The 24,309-nt window shown below is 46.8% G+C and overlaps 1 protein-coding gene across 2 annotated transcripts in view; it reads left to right on the forward strand.

Moving 5' to 3' along the window:
- Positions 1 to 24,309, forward strand: part of AKT2 (AKT serine/threonine kinase 2) — a 106,117-nt gene that overhangs the window by 60,197 nt on the left and 21,611 nt on the right. The window lies entirely within an intron of this gene.

Here is a 24,309-nt window from a genome sequence, read left to right on the forward strand (position 1 = left end):
GGATTAGAACACCTGTCGGTTTTTATTGCTGTCTGTGTCCCCACTAGGGATTAGGGAGATTCAGCCTCTCTCCTGTTTACTATTATCATTGAAAGTAAAGAAAATCGCAAATTTTGGGTTGTCTGAAAAGTAATAGAGGGGAAATCTTCCAATTGGGACACAAGTTCTGATGACCGGGGGGGGGCAAAGAATTCCTTTTAGGCTCCATGCACACTAGCGTTTTTTGCAAGCTCCTAGAAGCTGTTATTAGCATTTTTTTTTTATTCTGCTCCTAGAAGCTAATTAGTGTTATTCTATGGGGTTTCTTTACTAAAGCTAGAGCGTGCAAAATCAGTCACACTTCTGCAGAGAAACCAATCGGCAATGAGGTTGTATTGCTAAAGCTTAATTAAGCAGGCTGTGGTTAGAATCTGATTGGCTTCTCTGCAGAAGTGTGACTGATCTTGCCATCTCTAGCTTTAGTAAATCAACCCCTATGTGTCCATGCATACTACTTTGGGCTGTTAGTGTTTTTTCAGCTCAACCATCTAGGAGCAGAAAAAGAGTCTCTTGGAGTGTTTTTCCAGCAGAGACGCTATTGACAGCAAAAACTCTCCAAAACGCTACTACAAAAAGCTATTCATGTTTTTGTCAAGTGTATTTTTTTTCCAGCGTTTTTTAGCTTAAAAAAAACTCTAGTGTGCATGGAGCCTAAATTTGCAGGGGTTTCCTCTCACTTCCTGTTTGGCTATGGGACAGGAAGTGAAGGGAAATCTTCCCTATAGGACCCAGATGGCAAAAAAATTATGGCTTATAACCCTCACTTGCTCTTTCCAAAATGAAAGAGAATTTTTTTTGCCTGTAGCTCTACCTTAAAGAGGTTGTAAAGGCAGAAGTGTTTTTTTATTTATTTATTTATTTTTTTCTTACTGCATCGAATGCAGTAAGATAAAGCGCACCCCACAGCCCCCTTAATACTTACCTGAGCCCCATCTCTCTCGAGCGATGTCCACGACTCCCTTGGCCGCCTGGAACTCTGTTTCCTGATTGGCTGAGACACAGCAGCACCGCCATTGGCTCCCGCTGCTGTTAATCAAAGTCAGTTAGCCAATTGGGAAAGAGAGGGGGCAGGGTGAATTGCAGCTCTGTCTGAATGGATATACTGAGCTGCAGCTTTGCTCAGGTGCCCCCATAGCAAGCTGCTTGCTGTGGGGGCACTCAACAGGAGGGAGGGGCCAGGAGCAGTGAAGAGGGACCCAAGAAGAGGATCCAGGCTGTCCTGTGCAAATCCACTGTACAGAGCAGGTAGGTATAACATTTTTAGTTAAAAAAAAAAGAGAGACTTTACAATCGTTTTAACACCAGCCGTGTGCATGAGGCCTAAATCTAACAAACTTGTGTTGGAGCAGGGCAGACACAGGAAGATGGGTCAGATCTTAGCGGATTAAAATGTCTGCTTGACCTTACAAATCTGCATTCTGTTTTCTGTGGCGGTGGGATTGTACAATCAGATTTTTCATGTGCATTGATTGGGTAGTCTTCCAGTATTTTACATATAATCCCCAATGGATTATGGTGTGGTCTTTAATGTTGTACCTGGAGATGGTATATGAATCATTGGGAGACATTGGTCAAGCAAGTTGGTAACACAGTTGGTCACAAACCAGTCTACTACTATTTCAGCAAAGTCTCTGGGACAGGTAGTTGGTTTGTGACCCCCCAGCAGCAGTTTGCAAAGATCTATGACAGGTTTTCACATCAAATAGCGGAGGGACTTCCTGATTCCCTCACAGAGAATGGCAGCGGCAGCAGCTGAGAGCCAAGGGATCGATCGTTCTTGGCTGCCGACATCGCTGGACCCTGGGACAGGTGAGTGTCCATTTTTATTAAGTCAGCAGCTGTAGTATTTATAGCTGCTGGCTTTTAATAAAAAATTTTTTTCCAGTGGACTCCCTCTTTAAGAAGTGGTCAGGGTCTGGGGTCTGGTCCTATTCTGTTGCAGTGCTAGTTTAGAGCAGCTGAGGAAGGAATTTTATGACTCCAACTATAACCTTGTAATAAATCTGTCACACAATCCATCTTGTGGAGTCTGTTTAGCATCACTATAATTGAGAATTGTCTCCCTACAGTATTTTGTAGTCAAAAGGTATAAAAATAGGAGGGCTAGGCCTCGTTCACACAGACTTATACATCCTTGTGAAGCTGTTTGCCTGCACAGGATGCAAAGGTGTTTCATACATCTGCAGGCAGTCTCATTCATTTCAATTGAGATTCAGCGGCTGCATGGACACAGACATCTGCGTGGGTGTGTGTCTCCAATCTTACACGGTCTATGTTCGGGGGCATGTGCCCGCACCCACACAGATGTCAAATTGGGAGCAGCAGTCACATCCCATTTGACATTAACGGCCCACGCTATAGCCAAATGATGGCTATAGTGCGGACTCGCATTGCCTGGAGGTCGTCTACGGACGTCCTCCCGTGATCACGTATCCTGCGCGCCCCTTTACGGCGTGCATTGGGAGGAATCTCTGATTGCTGTGTACTGCGGACACAGCTGATCACAGATCAAGTAAAGAGCCAATCACAGCCGCTTTTTACCATGTGACCAGCTCTGTTCAATCGCAGCCTAAACAGGATTTGCAGGTTATTGCCAATCCTCTCCTTATGCTGAGAATTTGTGAGGAGAGCCGGTAACCACACAGGGGACATCTACACTGATAATCTCTGTCCTGATCATTGGTGTAGCCCCCTATCCATGCCCATCTGTGCCGCCTATCAGTGCAGCCTCATCAGCTCACATCAGTGAAGGAGAAAAATGATTTAGAAAATGTTTAACAGAATCTAAAACCACCTTCTTTATTTATCTATTTTTTTCTCTTTTTTTTTTAAAGTGGAAGTAAACCCACTTTTTTAACTTTTACCTACAGGAAAGCCTATAATAAGGCTTACCTGTAGGTAAAAAAAATATCTCCTAAACCTGTACGGTTTAGGAGATATTCCCCTCGGTATGCGCCGCTGACTGCAGCGGCGCATGCGCACAAGGGGGTTCTCTCCGCGAAAATCCGGCAGCGCTCGTCCGGCCGGATTTAAATCTCCCGCGCGCATGCGCGGGAGTGACGATATCGCGGCTCCGGCCACTCACAGCGCCGGAGCCGCGATACCCGGAAGAGACGCCGAGGGAGCATGTCGGCTTCCTCGGCGTGGATCGGGCGAGATGTCGGGGCCTCGTTCTAAGGTAAGTATTTCATAATGAGCTAGTATGCGGTGCATACTAGCTCATTATGCCTTTTGCTTTGCAGGTTTTTAAAAAAAAAAAAAAAAAATGCGGGTTTACTACCGCTTTAAGTTTTGGCCTATTTTTTTTTTTTTTTGTTTAGCAAAAAATAAAAGCACCAGCAGTGATTAAATACCACTAAAAGAAAGCTCCAACTGTCTCCAAAAAAACGTAAAAATTTAGTTTGGGTACAGCGCTACGTGACCACATAATTGTCATTCAAAACGCGACAGCACTGAAAGCTAAAAATTGGCCTGAGCAGAAAGGGAGTGAAAGTGTCCAGTAGGCAAGCGGTTAATTAGGCTGCCTGCATGCAGATGCCCATGAACAGGTTTGCATCCTGTGCTGGCAAACCAGTTTCTTTAAGCGGTTATAAAAGTACTTTTTTTTCTTCTTTCTTCTTCCTCCTTCCTTCTTCTTCTCCTCCACTTTGTCAATGGAAAAAAAAATAACCACTTTACGTCTGTGTGAATGAGGTCCAAAACCATCAAATGTTCAGCTGATTTTTTTTCAGTAAGTAAACAATGGCTTTCCCACATACCTTGTCCAATATTGCAACCTTCAACATCTTTAAACGACGTCTCTTCCTAACCAATGAAACCACTACGCTCCTGATGCACTCCCTGGTTCTCTCTCTCGCCTCAACTACTGCAACTGCCTCCTCATTGGCTTACCTTTTACATAGGCTATTCCTCCTTCAGTCCATCATGAATGCTACTGCCAGACTCGCCCACCTTTCTAACCGCTCAGTGTCTGCTACCCCTCTCTGCCAATCCCTCCATTAGCTACCACTCGCCCAACAAATTAAATTCAAAATACGAACAATAACTTACAAAGCCATCCACAACTCTGCCCCCAACTACATCACTAAATCTCAAAATGCCAACCTAATCGTTCTCTTCGGTCCTCCCAAGACCTCCTCCTCTCTAGCTACTTCATCACCCTCCCATACTCGCCTCCACTACTTCTCCCAAGCCTCTCCTATCCTTTGGAGTTCCCTACCCCAATCTGTCAGACTATCTTAAAATCCATCCACTTTTAGGCGATCCCTGAAAACTTTTCTCTTCAGAGAAGCCGTTCCTGCCTCCACGTAAAAACTGTACTTTTATTTTCTTCATTGATCATCCAACACAGTTTTTGTTTTACCCTTTTTGTATCACTTGACCCTCCCTCTGAGCCCCTGTACACACGGTCGGAGATTCTGCCAACCAAATCCGTCGGATTTTGTCCGTGGGATTTAGTCCAACGGATTGTGTCCGAAACTGTTGCATACACACGGTCGGACTAAGTTGTCGAAAAATCCGATCTTTCAGAACGTGATGACGTAATTTTGTTACGATGGGACTACATTCAGGCTAGTAGCCAATAGCTTTGATGTAGGAATTTGATCTGAGCATGCATGGCACTTGGTCCGATCAAAATTCGCTACACATGATCGGAGTATGTCCGATCGAACCAGTTGGTCAGGAAATATTTCCAACATGTTGGAAAATTGGGTCCGACGGATATTCGGACGGAATCAGTCCGATGCATACCACACACAGTCGGATTATCCGACGAGACGGTCCAATAGGACACATTCCGATGGATTCTCCGACTGTGTGTACAAGGGCTGAGAGTGTAAGCTCTAACAAGCTGTGCCCTCTGATTCTCCTGTATTGAATTGTATTGTAATTGTACTGTCTGCCCTAACGTAAAGCGCTGTGCAAACTGACGCTATATACATCCTGTATAATATAATAATTGAAACAAAAATCTAGTTTCTGGGGTAGCCTGCTTTTCTCTCTTACGAAGGGCATTTCAGTGACTAACAGGTGCTGCAATACCAATGTGTGCTCTGAAAGAATCGGCCATTTTACATGTAGAAGAATAAATTGCAGCTTTAAAATAAAACGCATTCACAGATCTAAGTTATCAGCTAGAAGCAGGATTCCTTGTTAACACGGCACGCTGTGTGCGGTGGCCGTGGTCTTTGTCAGCAGTCATTGACTAGAAGATCGCCCTCTATAGTCTGTGCTCCAGGGCATCCTGTGATTTTCTGTAACCCTGGCTGACCTCTCCACATTCCTAAAATGCCATAAGCGCAATCCTAATAAACACACCACCTTACTCCAGAGGCCCCTGAATTCCCCTACCGCCTTACAGAGCGACAACTGCATTGTAGCATAGGGCCTCCTGTTAAGGGTGTCTGAATGCTCCTAGCAACCATTGCTTCCTTCTGCATTTTAAATCTTCCGTGGACTAATGACACAATTGGCTTGGTGGTTACGTGTAAAACAGGCCATGCATGTAGCGATCTGATTGCACAGTCAGATGGTGTGACCACCACACCCCCCAACTAATTCATCTCTGTATTGGGAACGCACACTCAGATTTATAGATGTTCTGCACTCGCACATTCATTTTTAAAGCGTGTTTTGCTTATTCTGGACAAAGCAAGAGATTTGCTTTAATGCCGGCCCTGCTCTGTTCAAACCCTGGGAGTGAAGAGTTCTTCCCCGTGTAAGCTCCAAGTCACCAGTCACACAGCGGAGGATTCTCTCCCTGCCACGTGGTGCCTGAGCATCCCATTGCCAAGCACCAGCTCCAGAGGGAGGAGGGGAAGTTTGTCACATGTTCCGCATATCTGGAAATTCTGGGTATTTTCCGTTGCTTCTGGGGGGCCCACTGGCAAAGGGAAGGCAAACATAAACTCCTGTAGTGGCTGCTGGTAAAACCGTGTTGATTTGTCTTGAATAGGCAAATCATAGGTTTTCTATCACCCATTTTAATCTTCTAAAAGGCAAGTCATGCTTTTGGCTGGCAATACACTTTTTTTTTTTTATTTATTTTATTTTTTTTTCCTGTGTAGCCTGCAGATTCCTTACAGATCCCTCCAGCCACACTATGCAGCGTGAATGGATGAATCTCCCACTGCGGCCAATCTATTTTAACAGGGGCTGGTGGCTGAATTTGATTGGAGGCAGCTGACAATTATACAGTGCCTTGCGAAAGTATTCGCCCCCCTTGAACTTTTCAACCTTTTGCCACATTTCAGGCTTTAAACATAAAAATATAAAATTTTAATTTTTTGTGAAGAATCACCAACAAGTGGGACACAATTGTGAAGTGGAACGAAATCTATTGGATATTTTAAACTTTTTTAGCAAATAAAAAACTGAAAAGTGGTGCGTGCAAAATTATTCGGCCCCCTTTACTTTCAGGCTGGGTTCACACTGCTGCGGGGGGAGATCCGGATGTGATTCGCACCGCAAATCACATCCGATCTCCGTAGCGATGCGAGTTCAGCCATACAGATAGTATGGCTGAATTCGCATCGCTCCCGCAGCAAACTCGCACGGGACCCTTTTTTTGGTCCGCAACAGAATCGGATCGCATGGGGGTTCACACCATGCGATCCGATTCCTGTGCGAGTCGGCAGATCGCACTGCGATATGCGGACGGATCTGGGGGTGTCATTAACATATCATTGACACTCCCAGCCGTCCGCATAGGGCAGTGTGAACTGCCGGCGGGAGGTGTGCGATGCGGGAAAACGCCGCGGATTCGCGGCGTTTCCGCATCGCAGCGGTGTGAACCCGGCCTCAGTGCAGCAAACTCACTCCAGAAGTTCAGCGAGGATCTCTGAATGATCCAATGTTGTCCTAAATGACTGATGGTGATAAATAGAATCCACCTGTGTGTAATCAAGTCTCTGTATAAATGCACCTGCTCTGTGATAGTCTCAGGGTTCTGTTGAAAGCACAGAGAGCATCATGAAGACCAAGGAACACACCAGGCAGGTCCGTAATACGGTTGTGGAGAAGTTTAAAGCCGGATTTGGATACAAAAAGATTTCCCAAGCTTTAAACATCCCAAGGAGCACTGTGCAAGCGATCATTTTGAAATGGAAGGAGTATCAGACCACTGCAAATCTACCAAGACCTGGCCGTCCCTCTAAACTTTCAGCTCAGGCAAGGAGAAGACTGATCAGAGATGCAGCCAAGAGGCCCATGATCACTCTGGATGAACTGCAGAGAACTACAGCTGAGGTGGGAGAGTCTGTCCATAGGACAACAATCAGTCGTACACTGCACAAATCTGGCCTTTATGGAAGAGTGGCAAGAAGAAAGCCATTTCTCAAAGATATCCATAAAAAGTCTCGTCTAAAGTTTGCCACAAGCCACCTGGGAGACACACCAAACATGTGGAAGAAGGTGCTCTGGTCAGATGAAACCAAAAATCTAACTTTTTGCCCACAATGCAAAACGATATGTTTGGCGTAAAAGCAACACAGCTCATCACCCTCAACACACCATCCCCACTGTCAAACATGGTGGTGGCAGCATCATGGTTTGGGCCTGCTTTTCTTCAGCAGGGACAGGGAAGATGGTTAAAATTGAGGGGAAGATGGATGCAGCCAAATACAGGACCATTCTGGATGAAAACCTGTTGGAGTCTGCAAAAGACCTGAAACTGGGACGGAGATTTATCTTCCAACAAGACAATGATCCCAAACATACAGCAAAATCTACAAAGGAATGGTTCACAAATAAACGTATCCAGGTATTAGAATGGCCAAGTGAAAGTCCAGACCTGAATCCAATCGAGAATCTGTGGAAAGAGCTGAAAACTGCTGTTCACAAACGCTCTCCATCCAACCTCACTGAGCTCGAGCTGTTTTACAAGGAAGAATGGGCAAGAATTTCAGTCTCTCGATGTGCAAAACTGATAGAGACATACCCCAAGCGACTTGCAGCTGTAATCGCAGCAAAAGGTGGCTCTACAAAGTATTAACGCAAGGGGGCCGAATAATTTTGCACGCCCCAATTTTCATTTTTTATTAGTTAAAAAAAGTTTCAAAAATCCAATAGATTTCATTCCACTTCACAATTGTGTCCCACTTGTTGGTGATTCTTCACAAAAAAATAAAAATTTTATATCTTTATGTTTGAAGCCTGAAATGTGGCAAAAGGTTGAAAAGTTCAAGGGGGCCGAATACTTTCGCAAGGCACTGTATGCCTGGCTCCTTTTTATTTATTTTTTGCAGTTGAAGGATGTTGGGCGAGAGAGGGTCAGTAGGGGGCCACCCACAAAATACATTTTGCCCACTTTATCAGGACCCACTGAAATGCAATCCGTGTATGGTCAGCTCTGTCAGAGTTCGGACTTTTACCCTTTTCTCAGAAACCACTTCCCTGTGCCTCTCTGGTCCGAGTTCCACTAGGGGGGGGGGGTGTTTTGTGTTTTTTTTGTTTGTTTTTTTGTTTTGTTTAAGAGCTTGACTTTACAAATTTTGGAACTTCAAGGGGTTGTAAATTCAGAAGTTTTTCTATCTTAATGCAATGCTTAAAGCGGAGGTCCACCCTAAAATGGACCTCCGCTCATCGGAATCCCCCCCCCCTCCGGCGCCACAATCGGCACCTTTCAGGGGGGTGCAGTTACCTGGATAATCCAGGTAACTGCACCCACTTCCGGGCTAGCTCTCTGCGGAACGGGGCGTACGTTCCGCAGCGCCCGCCCCCTTCAGCAAGCGGGGACCGTCCGGATTGCGCCGCGCGGCTCGCGCATGCGCAGTAGGGAACCGGGAAATGAAGCCGAAAGGCTCCATTTCCTGATTCCCATACCCAAGATGGCGGCGGGACCCGGCAGCCGGGCGCGCTGGACAGGTAAGTGTCACTATTTAAAAGTCAGCAGCTGCAGTATTTGTAGCTGCTGGCTTTTAAAAAAAAAAAAAACGCGGAGTCCCGGTGGACTCCCGCTTTAATGCATTCTATGTGTTGAGATTAAAAAATGCTTCTGTGTGCAGCAGCCCCCCCTAATACTTAACTGAGGTCCCTCTCTGTCCAGCGATGTCCACAAGCGTCTCAGCCGTCTCAGATTCGCCCTGCTGATTGGCTGAGACACAGCAGCAGCGGCTGCTGTCAGTTATCCAATCAGGAGGGGGGGTGGAGCCAGGTGGGGCTCTGTGTCTGAATGGACACACGGAGCAAACTGCTTGCTGTGGGGGCACTGAACATGGAGTCAGGATCACAGAAGAGGGACCCGAGAGGAGGAGGATCGGGGCTGCTCTGTGCAAATCCACTGCAACAGAGCAGGTAAGTATAACATGTCTGTTATTTTTATAGGGGGAAAAAAAACAAGACGTTTCAATCACTTTAAGTTCTGTCATCTCTTGTCTACTAAGGCCCCTTTCACACAAGTGGACCGGTTGTGTCCGCATGTCAGTTTTTCAAGTGGACCCCATCAGTCCATCCATTATAAAGCAGCGGATTTCACTTGCCGACATCCCATCCGCTCCACTAACAGACGAATCCATCTGACAGATCGGATGGAAACTGACAGGGGTCTGGTGTCTGGCGTGTGTGTGTGTGTGTGTGTGTGTGTTTGTTTTTTTTTTTTTTTGTTTGTTTTTTTTCATCCACCCGCCCATAGAGGAGAGCGGGCTGTGTCCATTTTGGCCTGATCAGTGGAGAGATCCTCCACTGAGCAGTTGGATCCGCTGGCAGAGTCTGCTTATGAAAGAGGCCTAAAATACATCAGTGGCCAGTAAGGATACATTTTTATCGGGTAGGCAGATAGTATGTGTGTGGCCTGTCAGCCAATCAAAACAAATTGACTCGGGCGGAAAAAAAAAAACAGCCGGCGACTGCAGCCATTTAGATGGTCTCCCGTTTTGCAAGCTCACTGTCCCCCCCAACACAAATGGCATTATAATGCCATTTGTAAACCTGCAGGTCACCCATGGGGGGGGACAAAACTCTCAGTCCTGGTCTTTGATGCTTTTGGGAGACATGGATGATGACAGCATGTCCCACTGCTGCCTCCTGAAATAGCTGGGCACTCAAAATCCTGTGAGAATGCTTTTTCGCAGTGGGCTTACATGGATTCTTGCAGGGCTTTGAGCACCCTACTCTGTCTGGGTAGAGGGGGGTTATTGGGGAAACTGGGCAAATAAACAGGCTTTCTGTTTGGCATGGAAAGTCTGCTTTAATGAATGTAAATTACTTTTGAATCTGCAGACGTGATCTGACAAACGAATAGGTGTTAAAGTGTTACTAAACCTAGGACCCTGCATTCACTATATCTGGCCGTACACAGAACATGGAAATGCAATTATTTTACTAAATATAAACTGCTAACTACCTTTTCTCATTAGCTGTATTATAGCAGTCTTATGACTTCTATCAATGTCTGGTTAAAGCTTGTAGGAGGAATTTTCTTCTGACTTTCCTTTGAGGCTGGACAGTGCTGATTGGCCCTGTGCTGATTGCATGCACTTCCCCAAAACAAAAAACAGTCTAGCAATACACACCAAACTGAGCATGTGCCGAGTGCTCCCAAGGCATCAGGAGATGGATTGGGGACTGTGGAAGAAGGGAGGATCAGAGTAGACAGGATCAAACAGCCTTTTTACACAATGCAGAGGATTAACCCCTTAGGTTCCACAATGCGTATAACACGCATGCTTTACTCATTTACAGACTGATTTTACTGTTGTGGGTTTAGTAACACTTTAACTTCAAAAAATGTTTGCTTTAGGGAGGGACGACCTTATTGTTTTATGGGCAGTTTGCTCTTGCAATTGTTCGGGAAAATCATGGAGAAACCATTAGTGTTAAAGTGGTGTTGCCACCAAAAAATTAAAACTACTTAAAATTCGTAAAAAAAATCAAAAAAAAAAAAATTTTTACTCACCTCTAAATACCGGTTGCTAGGGGGTCCCTCGTAATCTGCCTTCTTCATTGCCCGGGCTGGTGACATCACTTCCCCTCGCGCCGCACATTCACCTGGGACCTGTCGTGTCCCAGGTGACTGTACGGCGTATCACGGCGCCCTGCGCCGCTCGCGCATGCGCAGTGGGTGCCCGGCTGTGAAGCCACAGCCGGGTGCCCACAGTATGCATGACGGCGCCGCGAGCGGAGCGGGGAGCGAGAGGGGGCTTCGTTCCCCCGCATCGCTGGACCCTGGGGCAGGTAAGTGTCCGATTATTAAAAGCCAGCAGCTGCAGTATTTGTAGCTGCTGACTTTTTTAATTTTTTTTTTTTTAGTGGTTACCCCACTTTAAGTTGATCACAGAAATGGTTGTTTTTCTGTGTTTAGTTTTTATTTGTCTATCTGCAGACAATAGCAGAGTCCCCTGTGTCTGAGAATAATGAGCTTCCTAGAAAGAAAGGGATGGATTAAGAGGATTATCCTCTTTGTGTAAGGCCCTATCTTTACACCACCTCTGTAGTGTTTTGCATGGGGGAGGGGAAAACGCAAACAAAATCTTTCCACGTTTGCATTGTGGAAACTAAAAGCGCTTTATGGGCCAGAGAACAGGACAGATTGAGAGGACAGTGGACTTCTCTGGAATACATTTCCTATCATGAATCTGTTTAGCGGAGCTCCTGAGCTCTCGTGTGTGATGGCGGCATCCATTATTGGTGATGAAAGGCCTGTGTCTTGCTTGTTCCTCTCTGGAGGCTTGTGCAGTACTAATTGCAACATGCATGGTGATGTTATCTGCTGCCACCTTCTCTTCTGTATACTCCGAAGGGGCCATGTCACTTCCTCTCCTGCCTGTAAACAATAGTAAACAGTAAGTGACGGCTCCTGTCAGCATCTGCAGTAGCAAGCTGTATGTTTTTTTTCACGCTCAGCCTAAAAATAACTTTGCTTATAAAGATAGGTACACTCCTGTCACTCGAGGTCTTTGGGTTTACATTGGCCAGAGAGCCGCCGGCTGCAGCTGAGTGTCTTCAGTTTTCATTCTGATATTTATGGATTGATCATTTCTGCCCCGCTAGATTAATTTCTATAATATATTATTTTAAGCATTGTCTTCTGAATGGTTGAAAATCTGTGTTGGTGAAAATGTAAGCCAGTGTGTTCCAGTGCAGCTTTCCCATATGCAAAGGAGCATAAGGAGGTGGTTGCACAAGCCAGTGTGTTCCTTTTGCTCAGGCACTCCCCCCACCGACCACCCACCTGTCTGTTTTTCAGAGGGACTCGTTGGGACCACCCATTGTTCTCTGTGGGGACCCAGATGTAAATGGACTCCTGCCTGCATCTGATCCGGGCCACCAAAAACAGATGGATAGGGATCCGTTCCCCATCAGTCTATCACAGTGGTCTCCAAACTACGACCCAGTGGCCAGATGCCTGCTTTTATTCAGCCCTTCAGGCATTACTCCTCCCAATCTTAGCAACTACGGGGCATAGTTCCTGCCGCTGACACCAATGCTGGGGCACTGTTCCTCCCACTATTGTAAATGATGGGGCACTTTTCCTCCCGTCTAGCACCAATGATGGGGCACTTTTCCTCCCACCTGGCGCCAATGATGGGGCACTGTTCCCCCCCGCCTGGTGCCAATGATGGGGCACTGTTCCCCCCCGCCTGGTGCCAATGATGGGGCACTGTTCCCCCCCGCCTGGTGCCAATGATGGGGCACTGTTCCCCCCCGCCTGGTGCCAATGATGGGGCACTGTTCCCCCCCGCCTGGTGCCAATGATGGGGCACTGTTCCCCCCGCCTGGTGCCAATGATGGGGCACTGTTCCCCCCGCCTGGTGCCAATGATGGGGCACTGTTCCCCCCCGCCTGGTGCCAATGATGGGGCACTGTTCCCCCCCGCCTGGTGCCAATGATGTGGCATTGTTCCCCCCCCCTGCCTGGTGCCAATGATGTGGCATTGTTCCCCCCCCCCGCCTGGTGCCAATGATGTGGCATTGTTCCCCCCCCGCCTGGTGCCAATGATGGGGCATTGTTCCCCCCCCCCCCCCCCGCCTGGTGCCAATGATGGGGCATTGTTCCCCCCCCCCCCCGCCTGATGCCAATGATGGGGCACTGTTCCCGGCGCCAATGATGGGGCGCTGTTCAACCCCCGCCTGGCGCCAATGGTGGGGCGCTGTTCCCCCCCGCCTGGCGCCAATGGTGGGGCACTGTTCCCCCCCGCCTGGCGCCAATGGTGGGGCACTGTTCCCCCCCGCCTGGCGCCAATGGTGGGGCACTGTTCCCCCCCGCCTGGCGCCAATGGTGGGGCACTGTTCCCCCCCGCCTGGCGCCAATGGTGGGGCACTGTTCCCCCCCGCCTGGCGCCAATAGTGGGGCACTGTTCCCCCCCCGCCTGGCGCCAATGATGGGGACACTGTTCCCCCCCCCCCCCCCCCCGCGCGCCTGGCGCCAATGATGGGGGCACTGTTCCCCCCCCCCCCCTCGCCTGGCGCCAATGATGGGGGCACTGTTCTCTCCCCCCCCTTCCTGGCGCCAATGATGGGGGCACTGTTCTCTCCCCCCCCGCCTGGCGCCAATGATGGGGGCACTGTTCCCCCCCCCCCCGCCTGGCGCCAATGATGGGGGCACTGTTCCCCCCCCCCCCCGCCTGGCGCCAATGATGGGGGCACTGTTCCCCCCCCCCCCCGCCTGGCGCCAATGATGGGGGCACTGTTCCCCCCCCCCCCGCCTGGCGCCAATGATGGGGGCACTGTTCCCCCCCCCCCCCGCCTGGCGCCAATGATGGGGGCACTGTTCCCCCCCCCCGCCTGGCGCCAATGATGGGGGCACTGTTCCCCCCCCCCCCGCCTGGCGCCAATGATGGGGGCACTGTTACCCCCCACCTGGCGCCAATGATGGGGGCACTGTTCCCCCCCCCGGCGCCAATTATGGGGGCACTGTTCCCCAGCCCCCCCCGCCTGGCGCTAATGATGGGGCACTGTTCCCGGCGCCAATGATGGCGCGCGCGGTTCCTCCCGCCTGGCGCCAATGATGGCGCGCACGGTTCCTCCCGCCTGGCGCCAATGATGGGGCGCGCGGTTCCTGGCGCCAATGATGGCGTGCGCGGTTCCTGGCGCCAGTGGTGGGGCGCGATTACCCCCACCCCCTTCTGACAGACCGAAATACACACGGGCTGAAAGTGGGATTTTTTGGGGGGGGGGGGGGTTTTCCTGCCCAATGTCTCCCAATATTTTGCTCCTGTTTGGATCTTTAGGCTGCATTTTAAATTACGGGCAGATTTGCCGCAGATCTGCCCACGGCGAGGTGTGAATGACAAAACGCGGGACTTGCATTCGAGATGCCATTCATTTGAATGACACCCCAAAACGCGGCGCTGCGATCGTCGCACGATAAAACGTGCTGCAATCGCAGGACGCATGAAGCCCCAAAGTAGCTCCTGAACTATTTTTGGGCGACATGCGTTCCGCAATTGCAGCACATTTCTATCACGCAACAATTGCGGCAGACCTGCACTGCGATTTAAGGTGTCATTCAAATGAGTCCCGCATTTTTGTCATTCACACCTTCGTGGCAAATCTGCCCGTGATTCAAAACGCTGTAGTGTGAATGCAGCCCTAGTGTGCACAATTATTAGTGAGCTCTAATAGTAAATTCATTGTGTTTATGGCAAGGACTTGCTTCTTGTGCAGATGAACAAGATGTGGAGGGAAGTGTGCTACCTAGTTGCCTGACAGCTGGTAAAATTAGCTCCCCGATTAGATGCTATTTCTGGAAGGCTGTGTTGGATTACCTTCTGTAACATTAACCTTTTCCTTCCACCTGTGGCACAGCTTAAAAGGAAAGTTGCTTCAAGGCAAATGTGATAATGGAAAATATCCCGAAGAGCACATTAGCCTTTCAGTCCTAAGCTGTTCTGCCTGTGTGTGATATTGTAATGTGCAAAGCTTTGTAGGAAGTTGCGCGGATTTGCACTTCTACAGGGGAATTTATTTAGCAAAGTGGATGAAAGTTGACTGTAGCAACACAACCGTAATGGCTACGGGGCAGACATAGGAACATTTTGTAGTGTCCAAAGAAGCAAGTCTCTGTTTCATTTATACACTTGGACTGCTGAAATGCCAGTTGTTACAAATATCGTGCCGATTGTACTACAGGCAGGACTTTTTGCATTTGCTGGCAACCTAACTTAAAAAAACAAAAACTATTTACAGTTGTGCATTGGATCTTAAAGCACTTCTATCGGACTTCTTGGATATGTTTCCTTGGCTTTCAAACACGTGTGGTAGTGGGTTAAGTAACCTGATCAAATCCCCCTCCCCCCCCCAACCTTTTCAGCGCATCAGTGATTTCAATGCTGTGCTGTGGTGCACCTGCCCAGTTTGTAGTCGTGCCTTTCAGCCTGTTGGCTGCACCTCATTTTTTGGCAAGATGGTGGCCCCAGCGCTAGTGCTGCTGCATTCTTATGGAATATCCATTGTGGGATACTTGGACAATCCCCTGTTCAGGGAGCAGTCATTGTGGGCTCTGTCTAACAGTGTGGCGTTTACTTCCATCAGCGCTTCAGATGGCTCTTGAACCTTCAGAAATCATTGCTGGAATGAAACTCCTCTTTGTAGTTTCTGGGTCCTGTCCTGGGCACAGCTCATGGCAGAGTGTTCCGTCCACAGGAGAAACTTCAAACAATCCAGTCCTAGATTGACTGACTGACTGACTGACTGACTGACTGACTGACTTTCTTGTCCAGGAGCTTTCCGATGCCTCACTTTTGTATGAGAAGTCTTGGTCTGATAGCCTCTTTCAGAGCTGTTTCCTTGCAGACCTCTACAACGCAACATTCTGTTGTGGTGGGATAAATTGATTCGGTCTTTGGCTAGACTGATTCACATATCACAGAGGGCCGGGTAATGCTTGGTTTGGTGGTTCAGAAATCTGGCTCTGGAGTTGTAGGTAATCTTTCCTTGATGTCTTTAGAATGTCTGCCTAGCTGGGGAAGGAGTCCTAGGTACCTTGTCGGTGTCAGGGACTTGGTTGTTGACACAACCTCCTATCCCGTCAATATCTTGAAATTTTTGGCAATTCGACTCTGCAGCATTGAACTATCCTACTGGAGGCTCATCTGACTCTGAATCAAATGGATGGTACCATGGTAGTGGCATGCATCAACTATCAAGAGCCAGATGTTTTGCAATGACACAAGAGCCTAGTTAAATCCTGGTGGTAAATCAAATCCTGTCCTAGGCAGAACATTCCAGCTTGGTAAGCCAAGTATGTCCCAAGCATAGACAAAAAAATGGCAGCATCTGGACTGAGGGTAGTGGTCTATGCACTCTGGGGTGTTCAGGACCTTTGGATACCAGATGTGGACCTTCAGGTTGAACAAGAATTGTACAGGTTTGTTTGCAGGTACATGGTTTCTCTAGCAGAAGCTGATATGTGCCTTTTTTTTTCTCCCATGAAACATATTTGTCTTCTCTGTAAGATCGAGAGGGGACATTCTGGTGATCCTAATTGCTATGGAATGACCCTTTTGCCATTCTGCTTTGTGGTCGCTTCAATGACATGACCGTTGAAGCCCAGGTTCTAAGGGACAGGAGTAATTCAGCCTGTGATGACCATGATGCTAAAAGCTAGGAAATCTACTTCTTGCAAGGTCCAGCATCAGACATGGAAGGCATGCTTCACTTGATGTGAGTCCCAGGGCTTCTACCTCCAGAAGTTTTTCAGTTTGGCAAATCCTCTCCTTCCTGCAGCTATGCCTAGAGCAGCACTTGGCTTTCATCACTATTTATGGTCTGATTTCTGCCACTTCTATTCTGTTCTGTCGTTGCTAGATTAAGACTTTCATAGAAGGTAAAGAATCTATCTCTCAGCCACTGCTTCCTTCAGGAAAATGGTTTCCCTCTTTGTCATCCCCGATTGACCCCGTAGGGTGCCCTGCCACCTTGTTCCATCATTTGAGCTTATGGTCTCAAGGATCGGGTTCCACCTTTCCTGTCAAAGCACATTCTACTAGATCAGCATCGGGCATCTGTTTTCCACATTTCATTTGCAAGGCTGCCACCTGGTCTTCTGTTCACACTTTCTCTAAGTTCTACCAACTGGATGTTGTGGCCCCTTTTATGCCAGCGTTGGACGTAATGTCTTTCAGACAGCTCTTTGAGCTGCAGGTACTTTCCAATTTTTTTTTAATTTTTTTTTTTGATTTGGCTTGCAGTGTTACCCACCTCTCTGTTTACCCTCTTTCAGATGGTACAGAAGGTTAAAACAGTATTAAATCTAAAACCAAAAAAATGTAATGCATTGCAGTTTACCAATTGGATGTGGTGGCTGCATTAGTTTCCTTCTTTTGGCTTTTTTTCCCCCCTCTGTTTTCACCTGCTGAGCTGACCAGCAACACTCCTCCTTTTATTAGGCTGCCTACACGCTGGGTGAAATCGAAACAGAGACAATTTTCAGACAGCAGCATTGTCAATGCGGGGGGTAGTACTAGTAGTCAGGATTTATATAACATCAATAATTTGCTCAAAATGAAGCCAGGCGTTACAGTTCTAATACAATTTGGTACAAGAGGAATCGGAGGCCCCTGCTCGATAGAGCTTCCATTCTAATTTAGATACACTAAACGGATTGAAGCCAAACTCCAGCTAACATGTTTTAAGCAGTTACATCAACAGCTGTGTTACTTTTGAAAAAAAGGTTTTACATGAATAAAAGCTGGTAATTTTTTAAGCACCCCTTTCAGCGATAGTTTGTCTCAACCCTCTAACGGTTACATCTGCAGGATAGTTCTGTTGAGAAACAAGACTGTCAGGATTAACAAGTTAAAATAATAGAGACTTGATTGGTGTTTAGTACTGCTTTAAACTGGTGCCAGTCATGTTGGAACAGGAAGGGTCCATCCCCAAACTGCTCCCACAAAGTTCGGCGCATGAAATTGTCCAACATGTCTTGGTTTGCTGACGCCTTAAGAGTTCAATTAACTGGAACTAAGGGGCCAAGCCCAACCCCTGAAAACAACCCCACACCATAATCCCCCCTCCACCAAATGATTTGGACCAGTGCACAATGCATGGTCCATAAAGACATGGATGAGCGAGTTTGGGTTGGAGAAACTTGACTGGCCTGCACAGAGTCCTAACCTCAACCCGATAGAACATCTTTGCGATGAATTAGGCCCCTTTCACAGGGGGCGGATCCGCTCAGCGGACTCCGCTAGATTGGCGAAGGATCACTCCATTAATCCCCGCTGAGCAGACGGATGACTGATCGGTCTCTGCTCACTGTGCAGGGACGGACCTGCCCGATCCCTGCTGTTCTCTATGGGAAGATTGGATAAAAAGGACAACATATCACCATCTGTCTTTTTTGAGCAGATCTTGTCGGATTGGATGGCAGGGGGTTGTCAGTGGACACATCTCCACTGACATCCACCTGCCCATACAAGTTGATAGGTGGCCCGCTCAGATCTGCCAGAAAAACGAACAGGCAGATTGTGTGAAAGGTGCCTTAGAGTGGAGACTATGAGCCAGACCACACCTCATCCACATCAGTGCATGACCTCTCAAATGCGCTTCTGGAAGAATGATCAGACATTCTCATAAACACACTCCTAAACCTTGTGGACAGCCTTCCCAGAAGAGTTGAAGTTGTTATAGCTGCAAAGGGTGGGCCAACTCAATATTGAACCCTACACAGACTGGGATGCCATTAAAGTTCAAGACTTTGTGGGAATTTCAGAGACCTGGTTCAACAGCTCTCATGATTGGCTGGTAAACATTTAAAGGTATACCCTTTATCGCAAGGATAGAGAGGGTAAAAAAGGGGGATGGGTGTGCCTATATGTCAAGATTAATATACAAATGAATGTGAGAGATAAGGGAGCTAGGGAGTAGGTGGAATCCTTATAGAGCTCCAAAGGGATGAAGCTAAGGGGAAAATAATACTGGGTGTATAGGCCCCCTAACCTGAGGGAGGAAGGGGAGACAGATCGATCACAATTTGGATTAGCAGCAAGGATGGGACGGAGACTGGGCAAAGGGAACCACATATTCATCTAAGGCTTGACAGATCCTAAATGTCTTGCAGGAGAATTTTATGGGTCAAATGGTAGACGCACCAACTAGAAATTTAAGTGTTACTGGATCTACTGATTATCAACAAAACAGACCTGATCACGGATGTGGAAAAAGGGGGCAATTTAGGTAACGGCAATCACAGGTCAAATTGGGATAAAATCTTAGGAACAAATAACACAGAGGACAGATGGGTTTGCTTTAAGAGCATATTAAATGAGGGCATTAGCCAATGCATCCCAATGGCTAATGCATTTTAGAAGAGCCAACAAAAGTCCTGGATGGCTTAACGTCAATATAAAAATACATATAAAAGCAAAGGAGAAGGCCTTCAAAAAATACAAGGTTGCGGGATCATCATCAGCATTCAGACTTATTCAGACTATAAAGAATGCAGCAAGAAACGTAAGGGTGCAATAAGGGCGGCTAAGATAGAACATGAATCATGCACGTCAGAGGAGAGCAAAAAAAAAGATTCTTTAAGTATGTAAACTGTAAAAAAGGAGGACAGACGATATTGGCCCCATAAAGAATGAGGAAGGACATCTGGTTACAAAGGATGTGGAGATGGCGAAGGTATTGAATTTATTCTTCTCCTCGGTTTTCACAAGGGAATCGGGGGCTTCAGTAACCAAAACTGCAGTGTTTATCCTCATGACACATCACAGAAAGCACCTCCATGGTTAGCAGAGGACAGAATTAAAATTAGATTTGGGAAACTTAACATTTATAAACCACCGGGACCAGATGGCTTGTACCCGAGGGTACATGGGGAACTCAGTCACGTATTTGCCAGACCATTGTTCCTAATTTTTCCTGACCGTCTACTGACTGGAACAGTACCAGCTGATGGGAGAGAAGTCAATGTAGCACCAATATTTAAAAAGGGCCCAAAATACATCCCTGGGAATTACAGACCAGTTAGCCTAACATCAGTAGCATGTAAACTATTGGGGTGATAAGGGACTATATACAAGATCTTAGTAATAAGAACGTATCATTAGCCGTAATCCGCATGGATTCATGAAGAATTGTTCTTGCCAAACCAGTCTATTAACCTTCTATGAGGAGGTGAGTTGCCATCTAGATAAAGAAAGACCCGTAGACGTGGTGTATCTGGATTTTGCAGAAGCATTTGACACAGTGCCCCATAAATGTTTACTGTACAAAATAAGATCCTTTGGTATGGACCATAGGGCAAGTACATGGATTGAAAACTGGCTACAAGGGCAAGTTCAGAGGGTGGTGATAAATGGGGAGGACTCAGAATGGTCAGGGGTGGGGAGGAGAACCTCTGGGGGAATCTAGGATGGAAAAGGACCTGGGGGTCCTAATAGATGGCAGCACCTTGGCATTGCATGCCATTGCTGAGCCTAACAAAGCAAACAGAATATTGGCATGCATTAAAAAAGGGGATCAACTTCAGAGATAAAACGATAATTCTCCTGCTCTACATGACTCTGGTCCGGCCGGACCTGGAGTATGCTGTCCAGTTCTGGGCACCAGTCCTCAGGAAGGATGTACTGGAAGTGGAGCGAGTACAAAGAATGGCAACTAAGCTAAAGGGTCTGGAGGATATTCTTTATGAGGAAAGTTTGCGAGCACTGAACTTATTCTCTCTGGAGAAGAGACGCCTGAGAGGGGATATGATTTCAATATACATATACTGTACTGGTGACCCCACAATAGGGAGAAAACTTTTTTCGCAGAAGGGAGTTTCACAAGACTCCTGGCCACTCATTAAAATTGGAAGAAAAGAGGTTTAACCTTAAACTACGTAGAGGATTCTTTACTGTAAGAGCGTCAAGGATGTGGAATTCCCTTCCACAGGCGGTAGTCTTATTAGATAAGCGCCTGAACAACTGCAACATACAGGGATATACAATGTAATACTGACATATAATCACACACATAGGTTGGACTTGATGGACTCGTGTCTCTTTTTTTTTTTTTTTTTTTTTTCCAACCTCACCTACTATGTAACCATGTAAAACCTCCTGCTCTCTAGCTCCGTAGTCACCTCATCCCATCCTTGCCTCCAGAACTTATCCAGGGCCTCTCCCATCCTCTTGAATGATCTATCCCAATCTGTCTTTCTCCTACTTTGTCCACTTTTAGACGATCCCTGACAACACATCTCTTCAGAGAAGCCTATCTGCCCCCCCCCCCCCCCCCAACAACTGTACAATTATTTTCTTAGTCAGCTCATCCCCCACATTTATTACCTTTTGTATCTCTTGACCCTCCCTCTTAGATTGTAAGCTCTAACGAGCAGGTCCCTCTGATTTCTACTGTATTAAAGAGGAAATAAACCCTGATGGGTGTTACGTCCTCCTTTGTTTCCCTGCAAAGGTAAAGCATAATGGGCTACTACACTTACCTGCAGGAGAAGCCTGCGATGTCCCCGTCTTCCTCGCCAGTAGAGAGCGTCCATTCTTCTTCACCCATCTTCCTTCTGGGGCCGCGAACTCCGGCTCTGACTGGCCGGAGTCGCGTGACGTTGCATCACCTTTAACGGCATGACCCGAGCTAGAAACAGCACAGCGTGCCCTTTCTAACTCCGGCACATGCGCAGAACAAATCGCCGTATGGCGATTTGCAAATATCTCCTAGACCATGCAGGTCTGGGAGATATTTCAAGCACCTACAGGTAAGCCTTAATCTAGGCTTACCTGTAGGTTAAAGTGGTTGTAAGGGGTTTACAACCACTTTAAAATGTATTGTATTCGTAGGGTCTGCCTTCATCTTATAAATTGCTGCATAAACTGTTGGTGCTATATAAATCCTGTATAATAATGTGCGTCTAAAGGCAGGCGTACCAATACTTTTGGTAATATAGTGTATATGTAAAACCCCCCGTAGATTGTCAGAGCTATATAAATTAAATAGTGACATCAGTTAGGACTGGCAGGGTGTAATTTCTTCCCCTGAAGATGGCTCTGAAATGCACAGCAGAGGCTCAGTTTAAAGACTACCATCTCTTAAAGTGATAGTAAAAGTTTGTGTTATATATACATATACATATACATACACATATACATACATACATACATACATACGTACGTACGTGTGTGTGTGTGTGTGTGTATATATATATATATATATATATATAATGTGTGTGTATGTATGTTATACAGTGCCTTGCGAAAGTATTCGGCCCCCTTGAACTTTTCAACCCTTTGCCACATTTCAGGCTTCAAACATAAAGATATAAAATTTTAATTTTTTTGTGAAGAATCACCAACAAGTGGGACACAATTGTGAAGTGGAACGAAATCTATTGGATATTTTAAACTTTTTTAGCAAATTAAAAACTGAAAAGTGGTGCGTGCAAAATTATTCGGCCCCTTTACTTTCAGTGCAGAAAACTCACTCCAGAAGTTCAGCGAGGATCTCTGAATGATCCAATGTTGTCCTAAATGACTGATGGTGATAAATAGAATCCACCTGTGTGTAATCAAGTCTCTCTATAAATGCACCTGCTCTGTGATAGTCTCAGGGTTCTGTTGAAAGCGCAGAGAGCATCATGAAGACCAAGGAACACACCAGGCAGGTCCGTAATACTGTTGTGGAGACGTTTAAAGCCGGATTTGGATACAAAAAGATTTCCCAAGCTTTAAACATCCCAAAGAGCACTGTGCAAGCGATCATTTTGAAATGGAAGGAGTATCAGACCACTGCAAATCTACCAAGACCTGGCCGTCCCTCTAAACTTTCAGCTCAGACAAGGAGAAGACTGATCAGAGATGCAGCCAAGAGGCCCGTGATCACTCTGGATGAACTGCAGAGAACTACAGCTGAGGTGGGAGAGTCTGTCCATAGGACAACAATCAGTCGTACACTGCACAAATCTGGCCTTTATGGAAGAGTGGCAAGAAGAAAGACATTTCTCAAAGATATCCATAAAAAGTCTCATCTAAAGTTTGCCACAAGCCACCTGGGAGACACACCAAACATGTGGAAGAAGGTGCTCTGGTCAGATGAAACCAAAATCAAACTTTTTGCCCACAATGCAAAACAATATGTTTGCCGTAAAAGCAACACAGCTCATCACCCTCAACACACCATCCCCACTGTCAAACATGGTGGTGACAGCATCATGGTTTGGGCCTGCTTTTCTTCAGCAGGGACAGGGAAGATGGTTAAAATTGAGGCGAAGATGGATGCAGCCAAATAAAGGACCATTCTGGATGAAAACCTGTTGGAGTCTGCAAAAGACCTGAAACTGGGACGGAGATTTATCTTCCAACAAGACAATGATCCCAAACATACAGCAAAATGTACAAAGGAATGGTTCACAAATAAACGTATCCAGGTGTTAGAATGGCCAAGTCAAAGTCCAGACCTGAATCCAATCGAGAATCTGTGGAAAGAGCTGAAAATTGCTGTTCACAAATGCTCTCCATCCAACCTCACTGAGCTTGAGCTGTTTTGCAAGGAAGAATGGGCAAGAATTTCAGTCTCTCGATGTGCAAAACTGATAGAGACATACCCCAAGCGACTAAAACACACCATAAACTCAATTATCACTGCCTTCCCCTCATCAGCCAATTATGCTGTACAATACACGACTTGCATTACTGAACGCTGAAGTTGAATCACCAACAGACGTTCCTCTGGTTGCACGCTTTTCCTCATGTTGGTGTCCATGCAAACTAGAAGAGGTCTAACCTTTTCCAAGAGAACGTCAAAGGTGGCAATTGACATGCGTGTAAAATTAAAAAATTTGGGGAAAAAAACGTGAAATATGTTTTTACAATGCGTAATATATAATAAGAAATATCTCCTAAACCTATACGGTTTAGGAGATATTTGCCCGTAGACAGCGGCGCGCAGGCACACTGAGCGCGGCATTTTCAACAACAGAGCTGCCGCGCGTGTCGGCTCCCGTGCGCATGCGCGGGAGTGACGTCATCGCGGCTCCGCCGAATGACAGCGGCGGAGCTGCGAGACCCCACCAAAAAGATGGATGCGCCGGACTACAGGGGACAGCGGTGACTTCGCTGGCTCCTGTGTCAGGTAAATGACACATAATGGGCTACTATGCGATGCATAGTAGTCCATTATGCTTTGCCTTTGCAGGGAATGAAAGAGGGTTTACTTCCTCTTTAAGGCTTAATGTACATGGGACGCATTTAAAAACGTCTCCTTTGCCGCATTACATGTTTTTAGCCGCGTTTGCGTTTTTAGAAGGGATTTTTTTTTTTTCTTTAAATGGTCAGAAATGTATCTCCATTAAAAACAACTGTAAACGGAATGTGGCTAAATGTGAGTTACTGCATTT

The sequence above is a fragment of the Lithobates pipiens genome, unplaced genomic scaffold, assembly GCF_037356315.1.
Source record: "Lithobates pipiens isolate NorthernLeopardFrog02 unplaced genomic scaffold, aLitPip1_a1.2 Scaffold_1, whole genome shotgun sequence".
Classification (NCBI taxonomy): domain Eukaryota; kingdom Metazoa; phylum Chordata; class Amphibia; order Anura; family Ranidae; genus Lithobates; species Lithobates pipiens.